Genomic DNA, 23,903 nt, shown 5'->3' on the forward strand with positions numbered 1-23,903 from the left:
GGCAAGTGTGAATAGGAGGGAAATCTAGAAGTCGCTCCACCTTCTTCTTTTGAGAAGCCCATTGAATAGGGTCAATGTTCAAACGACCATAACAAGCATGCCAAAGCAGCCCAAGCTTGTGGGAAGACCTTGCGGCTAAGGCTACGAGTGTGCAAAGCCCACCCTCCTATGAATCAGTCTAAAGAATGACACCTGTAGAAACATCCTCCACAGTTACTGTATCTTGTGTAAAGACAATGCAGGTACCTAGCCGTCTAAGACCATGAACAGACAATAGGTTAAAACCTAAATCCAATATATTAAGAACTTTGGTTGAAGAAGACTACTTTTTTGGCAATAAGGGAATAGTTGCCCCTCCTCGAACGGGAACGACAGAGTTGTCACCAATGGTGATTGTGTCCTCTTTGGTATGCATGTCCTAAAGTCAATCTTGTCTATAGGTCATGTGAGAAGAGGCCCCACTATCCACAAGCCAAGGCTTTCCTTGTGCGGAAGAAACAAGAGCTATATCCTCCTCAGCGAAGACATGCACAAAGACAAACTCTGTTGTAGTTGGGTGGCCTTTGAATCCTTCTCCTTTGGCTTCAAGTGGGGGTATTTCTGCCAACATTTCTCCTCGAGATGAGTGCCCTTCACATAGTGTGGGCACTTGGGCTTCTTGTTCTTCTTCTCATCCTTCTTATCCTCCTGCTTGGCCTTCTCCTTCTTCTTCCCTTCACTTGTACCTACAGTAAATGCCTTGGTGGAGCTAAAACCATTGGCCCCAATCTTTCTGTCACATGTCATGCTCCAAGACCAGTGGTAAAAGTTTCTCCCATAAGAATGTCTCACATGATAAGACTAGTGTAGAAGACATTGAACCAAGGAGATGGTAAGGATCATAGGCTTGTCTTTAGAGGATATCATCGAACCAAGAGAGGCAAGCTCGCCCCTCATGTCCTCTATCTTAGTCATCAATATTGAGCATTTGCAACTTTTTCTCAAGGGAAATCTTGTGGGCAAACGTCTTGTGCTGATACAAAGATGCAAGCTTCTTCCTCACTTTGCCATGGTTTTTAACATGTGAACATGCACAAGAACAAAATCTTGTAAACTCATAAAGAGAAGATCGAGCTTGAGCGTTGAGCCAATCCCACAAGGTTATATGGTCCATAGAAGTTCCATTTGTTGGATCCTCTTTGGGACGGGGGATAGGGTAAGAAACAAGCTCCCAAAGATCGAAGGTGTGGATAGTACTCCACTTTATATGACCACAACAAATAGTTTGAACCATCCAGTTTGTCTTCTTTGAGTAAGGAAGGTAGAATAGGCACTTGCACTAAGGATATCAAGGATGACATCTTCACTTGGGATGGAGCCTCTTGTAATAGATGAATAAAAGGGGGACAGGTGCGAATAGGAGAATCCTCCTATCTACGATAATGGTGATAATCGTGTCTTCGCTCAGAAGAGTGTCTAGAAAGAACCCCCTCTTTTGAGTCATCAAAGCCTGTAAATTGGTAAGACATCTTTAATCTTGTAATCATCATGAAAATTGCGTTTTGATGGAAATAGCACAAAAAACAGGAAGTATCAGCCACAATGGATGTAGATGTGCTACTTGTACATAGAATGAAGACTAGAGAAAATGTGTGTTTGCCAAGCATAGTATGGGGGAGTTTCGAAAACGGGGGAAACAAAAACGGGAAAAATTGGAGTTTTAGAGTTTCGGCCAAATTTTGGAAACGGGGAAGTAACTTTTCGGATTGTACACTAAATAAATACGGTATTATGTGGGTATGTAAATATATCAATGCCTACAACAACATGTACCCAAATTCCATACAAAACTTTGAGTCTTCATGTCATATGATTGAAATCATGATTCATTACGCATGTCACAACTCACGAGTGAAGATTCAGGAGTCTCAATGGTTGAAACTTAAGACAACTTAACACAATTAAGACATAGTTTTCAAAACTTAAGGCAACAAAATGAATTATAATTTATGACTCATGAATTTGTTAGAGCTGGACAGTTGGACATTCCTTGGACAGGCAGGAGCAGGAGCAGGAGCAGGTGATAGGTGTAGCAGGAGTGCCATGTGGCACAACTGATGTGGCAGGCAACACGTGGCAAGCTGGCCTACTTATTGGCCTTGGTTTTGCTGTCCTTCTTAGTTGTGCTCCTAGTTTTCAGGCTGCAGACCATGGAGACTGCCCTTGGGGCTGACAGAGACCGAGATCTTCAAGGTGGAGACATACACAGACATTCTCTCTGCACCCGGGTCCCGTGTATATTTCTACATCCTTATACAGCATTCATCACTGCAGATTTTCTGCGTTTCACTCTCTCTTTCTCTCTTTGTTCACTCTTTGTCTTGGTCATTTTCTTTCGCATTGCTTCACTTTGACACGGTATTAGAGCATTGAAGGACTGACCTAGGGTGGACCCATCTAAAGAGGAGATTTCGGCGCGACACAATGGTGCGTTTTCAGCCTTCAAGGGCGAGTAGGAGGGCTGCGTATCAGAACAAGGCCAAGGCAAGCATGGGTGTGCGAGAAAGGAGAAGATTTGCTAAAATTACTGTTGTCTTTTTGCTGTTAGAGAATGAAGAAGGCTGCATTTTGGGCCTTCAAGTGTGGATTTTACTTTTCATCGCTTGCGGCAGGTGAAGAATGAATGGGACGAGCGGTCTAGAGCCCTAGCAGGCTGTATTTTCATAGTCAAAGGGGACTGATTTTTGTGTTTAGTGTAGGCATTGTAGGTGAAGATGTCTTTTGAGGCCAAGGCAGAGTTTCAAGTGATCATGGACCGGAATGCGATTGTCTTACCGGCTCTTCCATTAGATCAAAAGCTTGATGGGGAGAATTACCGCATCTGGCAAGTCATGATGCTTGCCATTTTGGAGTCCTATGATTCGGCAGAGCTTGTTATGGAGGCTATTCATCGTCGTCCTTTGCGAGACGATTTCAGACTCTCTTCCAACAATTGATAAGGTGAAGTTGGCAAAGGCTCAGGCACATTGGGATAAATTTGATGCTTGCATTTGCTCATTTTTATTTCTCTCATGTACTACAATTGTTATCTCTCATATTGAGCATTTGATGGTGGCCCGCGAGATATGGTTGGAGCTTGATCAGATGTACAATTGTATGACCCCGTCATGAAGCGAGTTTCTTTGGAAGTGCAGATGAGGATTATGAGTGTCAACAAGTCATCTTCTATGTGGGAGCATATTAACAAGTTGAGGCAGCTTCAGATGCAGGTACAAAACACAGGGAAGTCGATCACTTTTGAATACATAACGATAATTCTTCTTTCATAATTATCACCCTATTTCAGTGGTTTTTATTCCACCTTGATTGCTTGAGGGTGGTTTGAGACTCTTCGGTAGGAAGAGTTGGTTCCTATGGTCTTGGACCAAGACGAGCAATTGAAAGGAACCAATGCTTCTAAATTTGATTCTTTGGTTGGTCAGTCCTCTCAGAAGAAGGGGAAGGACCAAAAGAAGGAGGAGGAGGAAAAATCTAAGAAGGACAAAGAAAAGGAGTCTACTTGTCACATATGTGGCAAAACAAATTAGCGAAAACAGGATTGCCCCGACAAGGAGAAGGAGAAATTTTTAAAGGATTCCGGAGCAGTGGCTACTCCCTCATCAATTGCTTTCCTCCACTTGGAGGTGGTTGAGGATTCGACCCTTACGGCTTTTAATGCTACGTTGATGGCCCCATACACTCGGGAGTGGATTGTTGACAGTGGTGCCTCACGGCACATGACTCCTTCTTCAGCAAGTGTTGCTCATTTGGGGCCTTCACATGGCCAGATTCTCATTGGTGAAAATTCTGTTAGCAATCATGTTTGTCATGCCTTATCATCTCTTGCCTGTGAGCCTCAGTCTTAGTCAAAGGAGGACTTTAGGAGCTTTGACCTATCTATCACTTGTTTTGATGGTAGCTCATTCTAGAGCACTCGATTTATTGCATTTCAGTGCATTTTATTTTCGAGTTGGGATTTTATGTGTATTTCCCAAGGCAGTTTTTGCATTCTTCAGCCTGCCTCACTTGCTAGACATTGTCCACCCTTTTTGGGATCTTTTTGAGCATTTCTAGCATTTTTACTAGCATTAAATGCTGGTTGGACATATTTTTGGCCCCAAATTTCAGGTCGGCTAGTTTTTGGGATTTTTGGCTATTTATAGTCATTTTCCACTTGGTAGTCGGTTAGATTATCTTCTCTTCTTCCGTGGTAGGTGCACACTTCGACTCCGTTATCTTCCTCAGTCTTCGGTGCTGCCATCATCATCAGCTTGATCTAGTGCCCTCATTGACGCTGTGGGCTACGTGCAGGGATTGATCAATCCTCTTGTATTTAACATTTGTTCCTGGTTTAGTTCAAGTTTCTTTTCTTCTTCTCTTGCAGTTTATCTCTCTCTTTCTCTGTGTTCGAGTTCCTTCTTCCGTTGCGCACTCTCACATGGTATTAGAGCATGGTATCATTGCCTAAGAGTGACACATAGCTGACTTCTCGTGGAGGAGACCACCCTAGATTGCTAGGTAGCCTTGCCACATCAACGTTTTGCTGAAAACGCAGCTTTCTGCTTCGAGGCATCAGCTTTTCTTGTGCCAGGTACCCGTTTTGCTGCCCACTTCCTCTTCTGCTGGAGGCGACAGGCTTCCTCAGTTAGGCGACACCTCTCCTCAGCAAACACACATAGTTCTTGTGCAAGCGATAGTCTATCTTCCCTAGGCGGACCCTCTACATCGACTTCCTTGTGATCTTGTAGCTGTTTCCTTTTGTTTCAGGGCTATCTACCGCCAAAACACAGATTTCTTGTAGGTGTCTTGCAGGATATGAAGATGTCTTATCACTAGTTCTTTGATGACTCAGAGGATGAGGTCTTTGTTTCTTCCTTTGAGAGATGTTTAGATTTTCGTGCTAGTTCATGTGACGGCCGGAGGTCACCTAGCCTGTTTGTACGAGATCTCTCTTCTCCCCATTTTGTCCATGTTTTATAGAAGGTTCGTTTTGTTGGCCTTCATATGCCTTCCATGGCATCCCCTATATAGGTGCTTCTACTCCCTTCTTTGCCCAAAGAAGACCGGCTTGATGGTTCCAACTACTTGCATTGATCATGTAAGGTGGAGTGTATTCTTGATACTTGTAGATACGGGAGAGGCACGAAGATCGAGACAGTCAATCGTTACGTGCAGCGAGAGACAGAGAGAGTGAGAGAGAGCAGAGTAGAGAGTGAGCACATTTTTAGGTACAATGATGAGTGTGTATCTTTAGGTTTTTAGATAGATATATATGTGTAAGTACAAGTGCTAAGGGTGTGTTCACACCCAAGCACATTTAAAGGTACAAGGGCCTTTATTCACAACAACCTCCCACCTAAAGGCAATGTGCCTTAAGAGGAAAAAAGAATCAGCTAAGTCTAGGTATGTACAAAGCTGAAGTACATATATCTATCCAACTCCCATCATCTGTCGGCAATGAGCAAACCGCTCTGCTGGAAGACCCTTTGTGAGAAGGTCTGAAGGATTATCATCTGTATGTATTGTGACAAGCTCGATGCTCTTGCTGTCAAGTATATCTCTAATGAAGTGGTACTTCACCTATATGTGCTTTGTCTTTGCATGAAAGACATGATTCCGTGCTAGCATGATAGCACTCTGACTATCATAATGGAGAACAGGTAACTCTATGATGCCAAGCTCTCCCACCAAACGTGAAAGCCATAAAGCTTCCTTGCATGCCTCAGTGGCAACCACGTACTCTGTCTTTGTAGTAGATAATGCAACACACTTTTGTAGTCTGGAGATCCAAGAGACTGCTCCTCTTGTGAAAGTAAACATATACCCGGAATTGGACTTCCTGCAATCTGCATGACCAGCATAGTTTGCATCTGTAAAGCCAACAACAGATGCCTTCTGCTTCCCAAAGTAGATGCACAACTTCTTTGTACCTTTGAGGTATCTCATAATATCTTTCACTACATCCCAATGATTCTTGCCAAGGGTTGCCATGTATCTGCTAACCACTCCCACTGCAAGGCAATGTCAGGACGTGAGCAACCATAGCATACATAAAACTGCCAACAGCTGAAGCGTAGGGTATCTTGGCCATTTCAGCCTTCTCATCATCAGATGTAGGGCTGTCCTCTGCACTAAGTTTCACATATGGAGGCAATGGAACCCCAATTGTTTTTCCCCCCTCCATATTGAAATGCTGCAAAACCTTGGAGATAGATAGAGTAAGCTTGTCGACCTATCTCTGAGTATTCGCATGCCAAGAATGTGATTTGCATCACCAAGATCCTTCATGTCAAAGCTGCCATGAAGACTTTGCTTCAATGAATCCAAGGCATAGATAGATAGAGTAAGCTTGTGGACCTATCTCTGAGTATTCGCATGCCAAGAATGTGATTTGCATCACCAAGATCCTTCATGTCAAAGCTGCCATGAAGACTCCTGCTGAGATAGATAGAGTAAGCTTGTCGACCTATCTTTGAGTATTCGCATGCCAAGAATGTGCATCACCAAGATCCTTCATGTCAAAGCTGCCATGAAGACTTTGCTTCAATGAATCCAAGGCATGAGGATCCCTGCCAGCAATCAGGATGTCATCAACATGCAAAACCAAGATAATCAGGTTGCCATTTGTTGCCTTCTTGGTGTTCAAGTAGTGATCCATTTGACTTCTATGAAAGCCTTGCGATTGCATGAATGTATCAAACTTATGATACCATTCTCTTGGTGCTTATTTCAGCCCATACAAACTCCTTTTGAGTTTACATACGATCTTCTCTTTCTCTTTTTTCACAAACCCTTTAGGCTGCTGCATATATATGTCTTCACGAAGATCACCATGTAAAAATGCAATCTTTACATCTATCTGTACTGCAACCAAGCCCAAAATGATTCTCAATGTAGTCATATTGACTACAGGAGAGAAAATCTCATCAAAGTCAATTCCATGCTCCTGCTTGTACCCCTTTGCAACCAATCTTGCTTTTACTTTGGTGAGGAACCAGAAGTGACCTTCATCTTGTAAACCTATTTGCATGGAAGGGTTTTCTGCCCTTTAGGCAACTGCACCAAGTCCTAACTGCCATTTTTCTCAAGAGATTCCATCTCTGACAACATGGCTTTATACCATTTTTTGCTGTCCTGTCTGTTCATTGCTTTCTTGAAGCAAGACGGTTCACCATAGTTTGTCAACATGACATAATCGGCCACATAATTTGCACTAGGAACAAATCTATCAGGTTGTCTAGTAGCCCTAGACGATCTCCTAACCCAATGGTCATTGTTTGCTGGCTGTTTCTGCAAATTTTCATTTTCAGCATGCTGTCCTGTCATTTCAGCTTGCAAATCAGCATGAACAGCTTGCTGTATTGGCTATTCCTACACATGTGGTGGCTCATTATCATGGGCAATAGCTGGTTGATCATTTCCAGCATCATTTTTTGCATTTACAAGTTCATTTACAGCACGTATTTGCTATTGTACAACAGGCACATTTTGCTGTCCAAAAGGTATTTCTTCCCGGAATACAACCCTATAGACCTCCTCGGTCTTTTCGGGCTGTTTATGCATGCGATCTTTCCGGAAGATAACATCATTGCTGCGTACTACTTTCCTTTTCTTGGGATCCCACAATTTATATCCCATTTCACCCTTGTCACCATATCTTAGGAAAATGCATTTACAGGATTTTGGCTCAAGTTTGCTGCGTTTTTCTTTACGAATGTGCACAAAAGCCTCGCAGCCAAACACTTTCAGGTGAGCATATGAAGGTGGCTTGCCCGACCACGCTTCTTGGGGAACTCCCCCCCCTCCCAAGACCTGTTTTGTGATCAATTAATTAAGTGAACGGTCATAATAGCCTCTGCCCAAAAACCATGGGGTAATGTACCATAAGACAGCATCGTATGGACCTTATTCTGTATGGTTTGATTCATACGCTCTGCAACTCCATTTTGGGATGGATTATGAGTGATAGTGAGCTCCCTCTTTATCCCTTTGCTATCACAAAATGCCTGAAAGGCCTTGGGACATATATTTTCCACCATTGTCAGAGCGAAGACACTTAAGTGTCTTATCTGTCTGATTTTCAGCCAATGCCAAGAATATTTTGAACTTGTCAAGCACTTCATCCTTGGTACGAATAGGATAAACCCATACCTTTCGTGTAGCATCATTGACAAAGGTGACAAAATATTTCTTTCCCCCTATAGATAATCTTGGCATTTGATATACATCTGAATGTACTAACTCTAGAGGAGAAGATTTCAAAGAAAGAGACTTTTTGTGAGATGTCTGTGCATGTTTGCCATAAATACAATGATCACAATGCTCAAAATTAGCATAACGAAGACAAGGCAAGTAACCCAAACAAGTAAGCCCTTTCATTTGTGTTTGACTCATGTGTCCCAACCGGCCATGCCACAAAGAAATGCTTGGCTGCTCGGTCACGGCAACAGCATGGTAACGCACAAAACCATCATTATCTAGCTGCCCTGTGCTAATCAAGCTCTTCTTGAGCTGAGGTACATGCTGTACATGCTGAAGTGTAAAGACATAGCCATGTTGAAACTACAACTGCACATTGCCAATACCTGCAATGTCACATGCACAGTTGCCCCCAAGGTGGACAACACCATGTCGACCCCTTGTATAGTTAGAGAACCACTCACGATGAGGGGTGACATGAAAGGAAGCACCTGAACCAAGAATCCAGGTATGCATGTCATCATTTGTATCTGCAAGTAACGCATGTGCACCAAAGTGTGAACAGACAAAGAGTACGTCACTCCCACTATCACTGTCATGAGCGACTACATTCACCTCTTCAATTTTTGCATTGCTATTCTTAGGTTGACTATCCTTCTTCTCTTCCTTGCTATCATCTGTCTTCTTGCCTTTTCCTTTCTCTTTTTTCCATTTGTAGCAATCACATTTAAAGCGACCCGTCTTGCCACAATGATGGCATTCAACATCTTTGCCATGTGATTTACTACGTCCCTTGCTATCATATTTGCCTTTCTGTTGTGATCTGCCCCTAGTATGCAAAGCACTGGAAGACTTACTGGATGCATTGTTCTACTGATTCATTTCTTCCATGAGTAGAGCACTCTTTACATCAGCATACAAAAGGATTACATTAGAATTGCTCATAGTAGTCTTGAATGTATCCCAACTCTGGTAGAGTGCAAAGCAAGAAAGTAGCCTTAATTCCTCATCAATCATGAACTTCAAGGCAACCAGCTGGCTGAAAATGGAATTAAACTCACTCAAGTAAGTAGACATTGCGGTACCCTCTTTCATACGCAAATCCATAAGCGTTTTCAGCCAATACACTTTGCTTGCAACACTCTTCTGTGCATACAGTTCTTTCAGTCTAGTCCAATAGCATATGCAGAATCCAAACCTTCAATGTTGAACAGCAAGGCATCAGAAATTGATAGCTCTATGGTTGAGCGTGCAAGCTCATTTAACTCATCCCAATCATCCTGTTCCATATCTGTGGGCTTTGCCCCTTGTGTTTTGATCGGCTTTGCCTGCTTCTTTTGCAACAGGATATTGTAGCACTGCTTTTGCCAAACTACAAAGTTATGTGCTCCTTCAAGCTTCTTTGTGTGCATTAGATTACTGTTGTCATTGCTGCCAGCCATGATTTTCAGCCCAAATGTGACAAAAGAATCAGCAAATGCAGGCCCAAAGCTGTCACCTAAGTGACCAAGGTACAAAAAGTACCAACCAGCAATAAATGACCATGCAGAAGCACAGATTTCAGATCTGTAAATAAATTTTCGGAAGCACCAAACCATGAGCTACAACATTCCACAACTGATTACAGCTGTTCCAAGGGCATATACATTACATTACATGAGAAATCCGAAATTTTAGCTGCAATTTCTGTTGTACATGTACCCATAGGCATAAAATTTGACTCGAACAGTCAAAGCCCCAAAATTTTTGTGCTCAAAGCATCAATCACACATCTGCATTTTCTTTGTCATGCATAGAACAGGTCAATTTTGCCAAAATAGAGTAATTTCAGCTAAACCCCCAAATTTTACCAAGTATTGATGTTCGAATTGTGTGGAATTCAACCTGCATGTACATAAAATGACCAAATGCTGCAGAGATTTTGCCCAAACTGCAAAAGCCCCAAATTGCACGGGGTCCAATGTGCATCAATGTCGAGAAATTGGGTAAATTTCAATCCAATTTGTGCATGTACATGAAAAGCCCCAAATGTCGGAGGCAAGATTTCACAAATTCTTGCAATTTCTGAGACAAATTTGCTTGTCTTGCATTACATTTCCCAAATCTTGGAAAAGCCCTAAATTATCTGGCCAAGATTGCACAAATTTCAGTGAGATTGGCTCATCCGAGAAAAATCTCACTTGCATTTGAGAATCCCAAAAAAAATTTCTGAGACCTTCGCATTCAATGTTTGCAATTTCTAGTCCAGAGAACACTGCAATGTGTGTTGGGCATAAATTTGGGAAAACCCCCAAATTTCAAGACACAGATTTGCCTTTTGTGCTTGTAGGTGTGAACACCTGGTAATGGGAAGAGGAATTAAAAAATTTTTGAAGGGAAAAAAATGTTGAATGACGGGTCTGTTTACCCATCAGGGATTACAGTGCCCATTCGTGAGAGTTAGCTGCCGCGTTCGTCGTCAGCCCTGTCGACCCACCACGCAGTCTTGTCGCACAGGACATCGTGAATCGCGTGATGTAGACGCCCATAAGTCCTTGCTGGTCGTTGCCACGCTGGTCAGCGCCCCACTGCTAGCCATCGCCCCACTCGCTAGTCCAATAATCGTTTTGTCAGTTGGAGCCTGGCCCTGTCGCACTCTCCATAGTCCACCTTCTATATCTCACGACCTATTCAATGGCTGCCTGCATGACTTGTTGCCCACGAACTTATGACCTGAGCTTGCTTGTCAGCTCCTGCTCAAACTCCGAGAAGTACGAACGCCTCAACTGCAGCTCTGATACCAATTTGCAGGTACGGGAGAGACACGAAGATTGAGACAGTTAGTTGTTACACGCAGCGAGAGACAGAGAGAGCAGAGTAGAGAGTGAGCACTTTTTTAGGTACAATGATGAGTGTGTACCTTTAGGTTTTTAGATAGATATATACATTTTCACACGCGAGCACATTTAAAGGCACGAGGACCTTTATTCCCAACAATACCTTCGATCTTTGGGCATTTGTTACCCATCCTATTCTCTTCTAGTGGAGGACCCTACCGTTGGATCATTGATGGATTGTGCGGCCTTATGGGATCGGCTCAACTTGAGAGCTCGATCTTTCCTTTTTGAGCTTACAAGATTTTGTCCTAGCGCATGTGCGTAGATTGTGGAAAGCAGCGGAAGTGTGGACAAAGCTTGCTTCTTTGTATCATCAGAAGACATTTGCCCATCGGATTACTCTCGAGAAGAAATTATGGATGCTCGTTATTGATGATTCTTCTTCCATGAAGGATCATATCAACAGGTTGGAGGATATGAGAGATGAGCTTGCGTCCCTTGGCAAGATGATCTCTTGAGAGGATATGGCCATGATTCTTTTGACTTAGCTGCCATCCCCTCGGTTTGATGTCTTCTACACTAGCCTTTTTACATTGAGGATCCGTGAGAAGCTTCTATGGGAGGAGCTTGGCCCGCTTGTTTTGGAGCATGACGAGTGCACCAAAGAGGTAGCTAGTGGATTCACCTCCACCAAAGCTTTTGTTGCAGGTTCGAGAGGGGGGACACAGAAGAAAGGGAAGTCACAGGCTAAAAGACAGGAGAGTTTTTCAGGTTCTGACTTTGACTCGGAGAAGCCTACATGCCCATATTGTGGGAAGGGGACACATCCAGTCATGTTTGTCATGCCTTGCCATCTCTTGCTTGTGAGCCTCAGTCTGAGTCAAATGAGGAATTTACGAGCTCTGACCTGTCTATCACTTGTTTTGATGGAGGAGGTAGCTCATTCTAGAGCACTCAATTAATAGCATTTCACTGCATTTTCTCCTCCAATCGAGATTTTATGTGCATTTCCCGGGGCAATTTGTGCATTCTTTAGCTTGCCTCACCTGTTGGATATTGTCCACCCTTTTCGGGATTTTTTTGAGCATTTCTAGCATTTTTACCAGCATTAAATGCTGGTCGGACATATTTTTGGCCCCAAATTTCAGGTTGGCCAGTTTTTGGGATTTTTGTCTATTTATAGTCATTTCGCACTTGGTAGGTAGTTAGATTATGATCTTTCCTCCTTCCTTGGTAGGTGCATACTCCGACTCCATCATCTTTCTCCGTCTTCGGTACTGTTGTCATCATCAGCCTAATTTGGTGCCCACACTGACGCTACGGGCTGCATGCAGGGATTGATCAGTCCTCCTTCAGTATTCAACATTTGTTTCTTGTTCGGTGCAGGTCTCTTTTCTCCTTCTCTTGCAGATTGTTTATCTCTTCCTCTGTGTTCGAGTTCCTTTTTCCGTTGCGCACTCTCACAAGTTTGTCTATTCCTATACATGGACAAGGAGACATGCATCTTATTCAACATGGGCGATGTGGTGCCCATACATCTAAGGTGCTTTATGTGCTGGCCTTGGGGTACCATCTACTTTCGGTGCACAAGATTTGTGCCCTCGCCCTCTTGGTCGAATTTGATGTGGATTCTTTTTGGATTCTTGATCGTGGATAGAGAGAGGTTCTTTCTTCGGGTTATGAGGAGAATGGAGTCTACAAGTTGCGGTCTTCTTCTATCTTGACTTCTCTTCTTCTTATCTCACAAACTCAATGGCATGCTCGGTTTGGCCACCTTAACTATGATTACATTCGGAAGGTGTCAAAGGGACAACTTGTTCGAGGTTTGCCGGACATTGTGATGAGCTGGCAACCTTGTGTATCTTGCATCCGTGGGAAGTAGACTCGTGATGCTGTTCCCAACAAGGTTGCGAGGCAGTCTTCCGTACCCTTGGGGCTTGTTTCTGCCAATCTTTGTGGACCAATAAAGACTGAGTCCCTAAGAGGGAGCTTGTATTTCATGCTCATTGTGAATGATTACAACATGATGACTTGGGCTTCTTTCTTGAATCTCAAATTGGAAATTTTCTCCAACTTTAAGGATTGGTTGCTCTTTGGGGAGAATTGATCGGGCCGGAAATTGAAGACCTTACGATTGGATAAGGGCGGAGAATTTGTTTCTAATGAGCTTGCTCGTTTTTGTGTAGATTGTGGTATTCACTAGGAGTTTTCCAATACACACACCCCTTAGGAGAATGGCATATTGGAGTGGAAGAATCGCAGTGTGATCAAGATGGCACGTACCATGATGGAGCACGGTCAGACGCCTCAGTGTCTATGGGCTGAGGCTATGGCTACTGTAGTTCACATCCTTAATCGATCCCCTACTTCTGTTGTTGTTGGTATGACCCCTTATGAGGCGTACTTTGGGTCTAAGCCAGATGTTTCTTATTTTAGGATTTTGGGGTGGGATGCCTATGTTCACATCTCGAAGACACAACGTGACAAATTTGAAGTGGCTTCCAAAAGACAGGTGTTTGTCATTCCCTGGACAGCCAGGAGTGTTATAGTGTGCAGAGCAGGTCAGAGCAGCAGACATGCAGGTGCCATGTCAGCAGCCACGTCATCGTTGCCAGGGCAGATGCCACGTGGCAGTCTGCAATCGGACAGTGTAGTCTGCTAGTACAGTCGGACAGTTCTGCATCAGACCTGGTTATTATTTAGCATTTCTTTTGTGCTATATATAGCAGCTCTCCAGCACATTATTTCTCACTTGTATCTGACATATTTCAGCCTGTTGGTGACGGAGACTGCACTCGGGGCTGACGGAGATCGAGGTCCTCGAGGTGGAGACATACGTAGATATTTTCTTTGCACCCGTGTATAATTCTGCATCCTTATACAACATTCTTCACTGCAGATTTTCTGCGTTTCAGTGTCTCTTTCTCTCTCTGTTCACTCTTTGTCACAGTCATTCGCTTCCGCATTGCTTCACTTTGACATGGTATCAGAGCATTGAAGGACCAGATCTAAGTGAAGAGGAGTTTTCAGCACGACACAAGGCTGTGTTTTCAGCGTTCAAGTGCGAGCAGGTGGGCTGCGCATCAGAACAAGGCTGAGGCGAGTGTGGGCGTGTGAGAAAAGAGAAGATTTGCTGAAGCTGCTGCTGTTTTTCTGCTGTTAGAGAAGAAAGAAGACTATGTTTTTGGCCTTCGAGTGCAGATTTTACCTTTTCATCGCCTCTGACGGTTGAAGAAGGTTCGGGACGTGGAGACAAGAGCCCTAGCAGGCTGCGTTCTCACAGTCAAAGGGGGTTTCTTTTGCATTTGTGTAGGCATTGCAGGTAAAGATGTCTATAGAGACTAACGTGGAGTTCCAGGCGATCATGGACCAGAAGGTGCTTGTCTTACCGGCTCTTCCATCAAATCAAAAGCTCGATGGTGACAATTACCGCATATGGCGCGTGATGATGTTGGCCATCTTGGAGTCTTATGATTTGGCGAAGCTTGTGATGGAGGAGATCAACCGGCCCTCGGTGAGAGATGAGTCCAAACTTTGTTCCAGTGCTCGTGTGGAGTTGACCAAAGCCCAAGCCCAGTCTCATTGGGACGAATTGAATGCCAAGATTCGTTCTTTTCTTTTTTCTGTCTTGTACAATAGCTGTGAGAGGCCATATAGAGCACTTGACGGTGGCTCGGGAGATATGGTTGGAACTTGATCAGATGTACAACCGGATGACTCTTATGAATAGGGTTTCTTTGGAGGTGTAGATGTCGACCCTATCTGTAAACAAGTCTTCTTTGCTTCGGGAATACATCAACAAGCTTCGGCAGCTTCAGATGCATGTTCAAAATGCAGGGAAGCCCATTTTCTCCCAAGACATGGCGATCACTTTATTGTCCTAGTTGCCGCCACGATTTGGTATTTTTTATTCTTCTCTTATTGCTTCAGGGCGGGAATCGACTCTTCAATGGGAAGAGTTGGTTCCTATGGTCTTGGACCAAGAAGAACAATTGAAGGGATAGAATGCTTCCAAATCGGAGGTATTGATTTGTCAAGTCTCCCAGAAGGAGGGGAAGGACCAAAAGAAGGAGGACAACAAATAAAAGGACAAAGAGAAAGAATCGACATGCCATATTTTTAGTAAGACTGGCCATTGGAAGAAGGATTGCCCCGACAAGGACAAGAAGGACACCAACAAGGACACGAAGGATTCTGGAGCGGTGGTTGCACCCTCATCAATTGCTTTTCTACACTTAGCGGTCATTGAGGACACTACACCGAAGACTTCTAATGTTGCAATGACAGTTCCCCAGGATCGAGAGTGGATCGTGGACAGTGGTGCCTCACGGCACATGACTCCTTTGACAGTTGGTGTAGCCCATTTGCGACTCTCGCGTGGGCAGATTCTCATAAGAGACAACTCTTTTGTGTCTATTGCTGCATGGGATGAGATGTAGTTGATTCCAGATGGACGTGGTGGTACCCACACTTCCGAGGTGTTGTATGTGCCAGGTTTAGGGTATCATTTGCTTTTGGTCCATAAGAATTGTTCTCTTGGTCTCTTGGTGGAGTTTGACCTTTTTGCTATTCGAGTTTTTGATCATGGATCGAGGAAGGTTCTCTCTTTAGGGTGTGAGGAGAATGGCATCTACAAATTAAAGTGTTCTTCCGCTCTTACCTCTCTTCTTCTTAACTCTTAGACAGAGTTTGAGCTATGGCATGCTTGGTTTGGCCACCTGAACTATGAGTATCTTTGGAAGGCGTTGCGAGGATCGCTTATTCGAGGTTTGTCGAACATAGTGGTGAGCCAGCAGCCATGTGTCTCCTGCATTCGTGGGAAGCAACATAGGGATGCGATTCCCAACAAAGCTTGTATTTCATGTTGATCGTAGATGACTACAACAAGATGACATGGGCCTACTTCTTGACACTGTAGTTGGAGGCTTTCTCCCACTTTAAGGATTGGCTTCTCTTCGAGGAGGACCGATTGGGCGGGAGATTAAAGACCTTGCGATCAGACAAGGGTGGTGAATTTGTTTCTAATGATTTTACTCGTTTTTATGTAGACAAAGGCATTCACCAAGAGTTTGCTAATACCAACACTCCTCAAGAGAATGGCATTTTGGAGCGGAAGAACCGAAGTGTGATCGAGATGGCACGCACCATGATGGAGCATCGACAAATACCTCAGTTTCTGTGGGCCAAGGTAGTGGCTATGGCAATCCACATCCTAAATTGATCTCCCACTTCGGCCGTTGACAGGATGACATCTTTTGAGGCTTACTTTGGGACTAAGCTTGATGTCTCTTATTTCAGGATCTTTGGGTGTGATGCCTAAGTGCACATCTCGAAGACGCAACGTGTTAAATTTGAGGCGACTTTCCGACGACAGGTGTTTGTTGGTTATAGCTCCCAGTCCCAATGTTATCGCTTGTATGATCACGTAAAACGGGATGTCTACATGAGCCGAGATGTGCTGTTCTTGGAAGTTCCGGCCATAGAGGGTGGTGAAGAGCACCCCGTACTTGGAGTTCCAGGGGAGAATTGGGCTCTTGAGACAGTTCCTTTGGAGCCAGAGCTTCTTGATGGAGATTCTTCGTGAGGTTCCGAGTCTTCTCTTCCCTTGGCTACCCCAGTGGATATCCTGCAAGTGGATGTATCTGAGTCTTGAGTAGATGGGGAGCACTGAGGAGAGATCCGGCCTCCTCCTCGTTGGGCCCGTGACACACTTCGTGATTTAGGGATCGAGGAGGTCCTTGAGGAGTGGGAACCACAGAATGGACCGTGGAGGTCATGGAGACACCATGCACATTCTATGGAGCTTGTTTGCTCTAACTATTGTTTGATGTCCCGTGTTATGTAAGATAGAGAGCCTACATCAATGAAGAAGGCTTTACAGTCTAATCATCGACGAAAGGCAATGGAAGCTAAGTTGGAGGCTATTGAGCGGAATGGTACTTGGTTCCTTGTGTCTCGTTCCTCTCATAAGAAGGTGATTGGCGTCAAATGGGTCTTCAATACCAAGTACCATAGTAATGGCTCGTTGGACAAGCACAAGGCTCACCTTGTTGCTAAAAGTTTTGCACAATGCCCAGGTGTTGACTTCCATGATACTTTTTCCCCTACAGCTCGCATTGCGACTATTCGTGCTGTTCTTGCCTTGGCTGGTCATAGGAGATGGCCTGTTTTTCAGGTGGATTTGAAGTCGGCCTTCTTGAATGGTGATTTGAAGGAGAAGATCTATATAGAGTAGCCTCCTGGCTTTGGTTCCTCAGATGGGCAGGTTTACAGGTTAAAGAAGACCTTGTATGGCCTAAAGCAGGCTCGGCGTGCTTGGAATGAGAAGATTGATTCGTTTCTCCAGGCCAAGTTGGGATATTGGCGCTCTAGGGCCGATCCACAGTTTTATGTGCACATTTCTGAGGGAGGTCGTGTGTTGTTTGTTTTGTATGTTGATGACTTAATTATTGCAGGTGATCATACCTAGAAGGTCGAAGATATGAAGGCAGCCCTACACTAGAAGTTCGAGATGATGGATTTAGGACTTCTCCATTTCTTTTTGGGCCATGAGATTTATCAGTTTGAGAGAGAGGGATTTTCATCTCTCAGCAGAGATATGTACAGGAGCTCTTGGTGACTTTTGAGATGGAGGATTGTCGGTCCATTTCTACTCCTATGGATCCGAACTGGAAGGCCATTACACATGCATATTCTCCTTTGACGGATGCTACTCGTTTTTGTTAGCTGATTGGCTCATTGATTTGGCTCCTCAACACATGGGTTGATCTATGTTTTGCTGTAGGTCTCTTGGCTGGGTTCATGAGTGCACCTCAACAGGTGCATTGGTAGGCTGTTTAGAGAATACTACGGTGTTTGAGAGGGACCTTCGACTTAGGGATTCATTATCCAACAAGTACAGGTGCTTTTGATCTTGTTCTGGTAGGTTGGAGCGATTCAGATTGGGCTGGTGATGTGGATCAAAGGTGGTCTACTATAGGTTATTGTTTTACCTTGGGTGCTGGTGCTATGTCTTGGAGTAGCAAGAAGCAACCCACGGTAGCTCTATCTTCGACTAAGCCTGAGTATTAGGCTGTGTCTTCTACCATATGTGAGATTGTGTGGCTTCGGCGGTTGTTGGAGGAGCTTGGCTGCCCCCAAACTTGTCCTACTATCTTGCGGTGGGATAACAAGAGTTGCATTGCTTTGGCATGGAATCCCATATTCCATGCCCGAACAAAGCACATAGAGATCCAATACCACTTCATCAGGAAGAAGCTTTTGGATGCGACTATAGATGTGGAGTATTGCAAGATAAAGGACAATCTTGCAGATTTATTCACGAAGGCGCTTCCCCAGGCTCTTCTTCACAGACATGCCAAATCCCTCAGCCTTATGACCTATATAGGAGATCTGAGAGGAGGTGTTAGAGATTGTCATTCCCTTGGATAGCTAGGAGTGCTACAGTGTGCAGAGCAGTTTAGAGCAGCAGACACGCAGGTGCCACGTCAGCAGCTACGTCATAGATATGGGAGAAAATTCAACATGTTCAATGTTCATATATATCAGAATTTACAATCCAACTTCCAGGCAGTGTCAAATGCCAAGGTTAAAATACATAATACTATTCATTACCAATTTACTTGTGAAGGCTTAGGGGATAGAGTGGTTCTCTCAAGAAGCTGGAGATTGCAATGGCAAAACACTAAATGCTTCAGCTAGGCAGTTATGAGCTTGTTTCTCTTTTTGGTGTGGAAGAGAGCTCATGTGCTCTAGTTCCTCTCAGTTGGCCCTAAATTACAATCTTGTGAGAGGACCTGAGTGGCAATGCATTTCTATTCAAAGTTAAGAGATTGAGGTTAGGTGATTAGCAATTGCTAATAAGCAAGCAGCAAAATCAACATTTAAGTGAACAATAGATTATGAAATTTGTAACTAGGTTGCATAATTCATTAGATTATTCAAAATAAAAAGGTCACCAGTCACTTACCAAAGTAGGAGCACAATTGCGGTATTTCTTCCACCAAGAGACAAGCTGAAGCTGTCTCTCTTGAAGCCTAATTGTAGGTCTTAGCCAAAATGAAGAGAATGATTGCAGAATGCCAGTAAATCATCTTCTACTCTCCTCATCATATCTATATCATCCCTTGTGAGACGCCTCGTGTACACTATGAAGCCCTCCTCAACTCGCTAGTGTGCTACTCACTGTGCGAAAGTGGATGCAAGTTATGTCCGATCCCATTGTGCATTCCACATGCACAAATCTCATCAATCCTTGAAAGCGAAGGATGATGGATCATTGATAAAATAAGTTAGAAACTTAGAAGTTAGGACAATGATCAATCATCAATGAGTCGTTAACACTAAATAATTACATTATATAAAAGTTAAATAGTAACTTACTTGTCTTGGGACAAAAAGCTGTTGCGAAGAAAGACCTCACCAATTTTATCCAATCTTTGGCTCAATCCACCAACTCTCATTTAAAATATTCTGTCTAAAAGCAAGAGCCTTTGGAGAGACTCTCTTACTCTATCTAAGCCATTCTTGGCATGCAATGGTCCTATCAGTGCTCAAAAAATTAATTTTACCAACCAATAATTAAATGGGCTAGGTCAATTTGTCTTCTAAGTATTTGCGAGTAGTTATTAGCCCTTAGACTAGTATTAATTAATTAATTAATGCCTAGTCTCTAATGTCACCACTGACATTAGTAGCCAATGGCATATTGAAGCAGAAGAATTGTAGCGTGATCAAGATATTACGGACTATGGTGGAGTATCAGTAGACACCTTAGTGTCTATGGGCCGAAGCAATGGCCACTGCTGTTCACATCCTTAATTGGTTCCCTATATTAGTTGTGATTGGCATGACACCTTTTGAGACTTACTTTGGTCAAAACTTAGATGTTTATTATTTCAGGGTACTTGGGTGTCATGCTTAGATTCACATCGCGAAGAAAAAGTGAGATAAGTTTGAGCCGGCTTCCAAAAGTAGACGGACCCGTATCAACCTCTCTAATGCAATAAACATATAAGCAAATCTAGTGGCAGAGGGCTTGAATAGCTCAAGTGTGCTATTGGCTTAACACATGCTTGTGACGAATGGCCTCTTCCTCACAAATCTTACCATGCTTGTTGCCGATTTGAAAATGTCATCCATCCAAGATATTTGCCCAACATCTTCAATAAGTAAGTCGAGGCAATGGAATGCACATGGAGTTCATACTATGCTAGGAAACTTCTCCTCAAGCATATTTTCCATGGACACACAATTGCTTTCATTATTTGTCACCACTTGCACCACATTTTGGACTCTTATGTTTATGATGACTTGTTGCATGTGCTCCCGAATGAAAGCTTTTGTGATAGTAATACTTGAGGTGGAGGCATCAATGGCCTTAATGAACATGGTGCCTTTGCATGAAGATACTAAAACATTGTAAACATTCCTTCGGCACATATCCGACCATCCATTGCATAATTTTTGTGAATCCATATTTTGCCCATGTCTCCTTCAAGGGCTCCAATTGAGCCTCTATGGATGCTTTTTCCTTTCAAAGCTCTTGTGTGTGTAATGCATTTGCGGATGGGCCTTCCCACTCACACCCTATGTGGCTCACTGCCTTGATTGTTTTTTTCATTGATGTATAGTGGCCACATTGAAAGGGATAGTACACCAAATAAATAAGCATGTGAGTTTCCTAGTTGCCTCCACAATTGCTTGCCTCTGAAGTCTTGCATGGACACTTGCACCATGCAAGGAGCCCCTTTGCCCACCACCACTAGAAGATGGCAATGAGGTCCTTTTTTGCACTTGGACATGATATAGATATGGATGCACTTCTTTTTGACGGGCCACTAGCACCTCCAATTCGGCTAGCGCCACTAGGTCCACTAGCTTCTCCTTGCCCCACTTGTGCCTCGTTAGCTCGATGTGGTGTTGGATGAGAGGATTCATCCTTTTCTAGATCAATACCCATACATTTTCAGCACCAAAGATGGAGACTTATTGTTACTTTTGCTGGCACATTTGCCCAAGGCCCGATGTCTTTGTCGGGAACGTATGCCAAGTGGTCTTCCATGCGTGTTACACTCTTGGACTTCTCCAATCCACAATAGTTGCATTGCCACTTCTTTGATCCACTAGAGCCTTTGTATCCCTTGATTGGAGTGACATGCCTCCAAAATGGATCCGGTGTCGTGATTAAGTAATGGGAAATTGGAATTTGGGAAGAGGATAAGTAATAAGAACTTAGAAGAAGATTGAAGGAGGAGGAGGAGGAGGAGGAGGAGGAGGAGGAGGGGGGGGGGGGGGAACTTGGAACAAGAATAAAGGAGAAGGATAGAAGAAGAAGAAGAAGAAAATAAGGAACTTGGAAGGAGAAGAACTTAGGAGGAGGAAAGAAGTAAGGAGGAGGAGTTTAGGAGGAGGAGGAGGAAGGCGGCGGCGGGAGGAGGCTGGAGAGTGAGCTAAATGAGGTAGAGAGCTGGAGTGCAAGAGACGATCACGCTAAAGACTAGATGAGAATGCGAAATGAAGCCTGTTTTTTCTCTGGATAACCCGCTGCCTGTTTTTTCGCAGGATGTCGAAACGGTGTTTCCCCATTTCTGTTTCGGGCTGAAATGGCCGTTCTGTTTCGTCGGTGTTTTGGGGTACTATGCTGCCAAGTGGGGGGGCTGGCTGTAAATAGCCAAGAATGCCAAAAATTGGTGGACTCGCACTTGTAAATGCCATAACTATTGACCGACCAGCATTTAATGCTGGTCGCATTGATAAAAATGCCAAAAAATGTGGGCGGCGACATAAAAATCTTGATTGGCAAGAAAAATGTTCAGTAGGTAGAGGTAGACTATGAAAAGTAGAAACTGATCTAGAAATGCACATAGGAAGCCGACAATTGAAGGAAATGCACCTAAACTGCCAAAGCTCCTATGTCTCTGTTAGACTCTGATAGGAGCTCACAACTAGGAAATGATAGACTGTCATGACTAAAATAGGCATGCTAAGAGATCAGAGAATCTTGGTAGTCCATCCATTTGCAATTGAAGGTAAAGAAATACCACAAGGGGCACCAATTTTGGGGCCAATGGGTTGTCCATTGTCCAAGATTAAAGTGGTAAAGTATGCATTTCACTTTATGTGATTTATTTACTTCTTGTAATTATTGTTAAATCAGGTCATTACCACGCTCTTCGAGGAGGAAGGCTGGTTTTAGATCTTTGCATGGAGGATGGGCTTCTATGTCCAACCATCTCAATGAGCTATTATTAATACTATCTTTAGCCAATTGACATCATAGAAGAACACCTTCCATAATTCGGTTAAGGCTAGTGTTTGTTGGTCACCTTGCTTGAGAGTTGCATTACTTTTAGGACAGCCATTAGTAGCTTTGTACTACAGGTGGTCTTATGATTGCTAATATTGAGAGCAATTTGCTTACTAAGGAGGTGAACAAAAAGAACAATGTAGGATCAAAAAGCTCTAGTGCACTCATTGCAAGAGGAAGGTCGATGGCCAGGGAAAACCCTTGAGAAAGAGGCAAGTTAAAAAGTAAGCCTCATAGCAAGAAGAATGTGGAATGCTTTATTTATAATAAGAAGGAACATATAAAGAATGCTTGCTATAAGTGGAAGAATGAGCAAAAGGGCAAAAAGCTAAATGAAGATGATGGCGAAAAGGAAGAGAACGGCAAGGCATATAGCAGTGATGATAGAAATGTCTTGTAGGTATCTTGTTTGGTGATGTATTCTTGGTTGCCATGGATAATGTCATGCCACAAAATTGGCTTTTGGATTCTAGAGCATCATTCCATGTCACTTTGTATAGAGGGTCGTTCATTACTTATGATGTTGGGAAACGAGGTATTGGGGATATAAATTTGCCACTATCCAATGGATCTTTTGTTGTCTTGTAGAATATATGCTATATTCCAAACTTAACCAAGAATCTGATTAGTATAGGACAGCTTAATGACTATGGTTACATGATGATCTTTGAAGATCATGTATGGAAAATTTGCAAAGGGTCTTTTATTGTTGCAAATCAAGTCCTTTTTTTCAAGACAAAAGAAGGATTGAGTAGATGTACCAGCTTCTTTTCCCACGCATTTTTTTATTCTCTTCTGTGTATGAGGATGCTACTTCATAAGAACCCCTCTTTACCCCTTGTTATTGCACCATAGAGGGAAGTTCTGGCTCCCTTTCAGGCCCTTTTTCACCTACAGAAGGATGTTTTGGTCAGGGTAAAAAAAGACATGATGACACCTTGCTTCATTTGTGGCTGCTTGCATCTTAAAATGGGAGCTCATTCTGTCCACATGGCATATCTGTATGCTTGATGTTGACAAGTAGTCAGCATGCCTCGCAGTAGACATAGTGCATCTGGGCAGATCTCATCTGTATCATTAGGGATCACAGAGATCTGTTAGAAGGCACATTACTAATTAGTGAATGGTTGAGATTCTGAGGAGCTTTGTTAGCCATATGGAGGCTGGATACCCTACATGGATTTCGGGGATTACTTTCCTCAGCTTGTTTCCACCCGAAACACCTGTATAGTTCCTGCTTTTATTTTGTACACATTAGCTATGCCACATGGCAATCAGCCTTGGGTGGACTAGTCAACATTTCTCTTTCTGGTTTTATTGCTGTACAATGCTTTTGGTGAAAGATGTTTGTTCTAGTTGTCCACTGTAGTTCAATATTTACAAACATGTTCTTCAAGGCAGCCAATATACTTGCAGGGATCCTTGGGCAACATGGGCATCTTCCATGGAGATGTTTGTAGTATATTGTTTGCCTGTGGATGACCAGCCCATCACACTCACATCAGTCCAAGTTGTAAATAAACAGATTAACTCTTTTCTAGCGATAAGGTTTTTTTTGTATT

At 43.4% G+C, this 23,903-nt stretch overlaps 1 protein-coding gene across 9 annotated transcripts in view; it reads left to right on the forward strand.

The window, feature by feature from the left end:
* The window catches only part of LOC148030659 (uncharacterized), a 39,535-nt gene that overhangs the window by 13,989 nt on the left and 1,643 nt on the right, over positions 1-23,903 (forward strand). The window lies entirely within an intron of this gene.

Source organism: Lygodium microphyllum, chromosome 10 (genome assembly GCF_053477565.2).
Source record: "Lygodium microphyllum isolate KBCC chromosome 10, Lygodium_microphyllum_v1.1.10, whole genome shotgun sequence".
Lineage (NCBI taxonomy): Eukaryota > Viridiplantae > Streptophyta > Polypodiopsida > Schizaeales > Lygodiaceae > Lygodium > Lygodium microphyllum.